At 37.6% G+C, this 1,925-nt stretch overlaps 1 pseudogene across 1 annotated transcript; it reads left to right on the top strand.

The window, feature by feature from the left end:
- The first annotated feature begins 582 nt into the window (after positions 1-582).
- LOC311173303 (high mobility group protein B1-like) lies at positions 583-1,188 on the top strand (annotated as a pseudogene). Its single transcript has one exon. The product of its transcript is annotated as a high mobility group protein B1-like (transcript).
- The last annotated feature ends 737 nt before the right edge of the window (positions 1,189-1,925 follow it).

Genomic DNA, 1,925 nt, shown 5'->3' with positions numbered 1-1,925 from the left:
CTATAGTCAGTTCTGAGGAATATTCTGTATCATATTTCAGAAGGTCCTCCCTGAGAGGGAACCTCAGACACCCACATTGATAACTTGCTCTTTATTGCACTCTTTGTTCACTTTTCTGCCCCCCAGGTTTATCAGATAAAGCTGTTAACCTATTTCAATTTGAATTTCAAGTGTGTGTATGTGTGTGTGTGTGCGTGCATGTGTGCGCACGTTTGTGAAGATGAGAGAGACTGAGATTTCTCTGTAAGTATCTCTTTATTTCCCTCTATATATACATACACATATAGGCATTTATATCTGTAATGACAACTATAGGTCAATCTAGGTGAAGGATAATGTGTGTTTGTTTCTGTTAGTCTTGCAACTATAAATTGGAAATTACTTCTCAGTACAAAGTTAAAGCATGAGAAGTCTTCTAATACTTTAGGACCTACTGATCAGGTTCAGGTTCTTATTTATAAATAATAAAGTTGTTGCCCAGCCATTGCAGTACATTGAGCTCCACAGAGACAGCACCGGGGCAATTGAGAGCCGGACGGGCACTGGGCGACTCTGTGCCTCGCTGAGGAAAAGAAATTAAACATGGACAAGGGTGATCCCAAAAAGCCAAGAGGCAAAATGTCATCATATGCATTTTTTGTGCAAACTTGCTGAGAGGAGCACAAGAAGAAGCAACCAGATGCTTCAGTCAGCTTCTCAGAGTTTTCTAAGAAGTGCTCAGCGAGGTGGAAGACCTTGTCTGCTAAAGAAAAAGGAAAGTTTGAAGACATGGCAAAGGTGGATAAAGCCCGTTATGAAAGAGAAATGAAAACTTTATCCCCCCTAAAGGGGAAACAAAAAAGAAGTTTAAGGATCCCAATGCACCCAAGAGGCCTTCGGCCTTTTTCTTGTTTTGTTCTGAGTATCGCCCAAAAATCAAAGGAGAACATCCTGGTCTATCCATTGGTGATGCTGCAAAGAAACTGAGAGAGATGTGAAATAACACTGCTACAGATGACAAACAGCCTTATGAAAAGAAGGCTGCTAAACTGAAGGAAAAATACAGAAAAGATATTGCTGCATACCGAGCTAAAGGAAAGCCTGATGCAGCCAAAAAAAAGGGGTCATCAAGGCAGAAAAGATCAAGAAAAAGAAGAGGAGGAAGATGAAGAGGATGAAGATGAAGAAGAGGATGATGATGATGAATAAGTTGGTCCTAGCGTGTTTTTTTTTTTTCCTTGTCTATGAAGCATTTAACCCCCCTGTATACAACTCACTTCTTTTAAAGAAAAAAATTGAAATGTAAGGCTGTGTAAGATTTGTTTTTAAATTGTACAGTGTATTTTTTTGTGTAGTTAACACACTACCGAATGAGTCTTTAGATAGCCCTTCCTGGTGGTATTTTCCTTGCCTGGTACAGTATGGGAGTTGTAAATTGGCATGGCAATTTAAAGCAGATTCTTGTTGGTGCACAGCACAAATTGGTTATATATGGGGATGGTAGTTTTTCATCTTCAGTTGTGTCTGATGCAGCTTATATGAAATAATTGTTGTTCTGTTAACTGAATACCACTCTGTAATTGCAAAAAAAAAAATGTTGCAGCTGTTTTGTTGACATTCTGAATGCTTCTAAGTAAATACAATGTTTTTATTTATAAAAAAAAAAGTTTTTGCCCAGAAAACCTGTTCAAGGACTAACAGCCATGCTTCACTGCCTCTTACAGTCCTCAACTTTAGCACAAATATACCTTGTATTTCAATTAAATAACTTATGTTCATATGATGTATAAACCATCCATCCATAATGCTGTTCACCTCTATTCATGCAAATAACAGTTAATTCTATCTATTTTAAAATAATCAAATTTTATTTTATTCAAAAACTTCAGCTGTGTTTGTAGCTTCAAGAGAAGCTTCCCTACTTCTGTTGTGCCCCAGTTATTTAG

The sequence above is a fragment of the Talpa europaea genome, assembly GCF_964194135.1.
Source record: "Talpa europaea genome assembly, chromosome: 7".
Lineage (NCBI taxonomy): Eukaryota > Metazoa > Chordata > Mammalia > Eulipotyphla > Talpidae > Talpa > Talpa europaea.
This window is presented reverse-complemented; position numbering and strand designations above follow the sequence as displayed.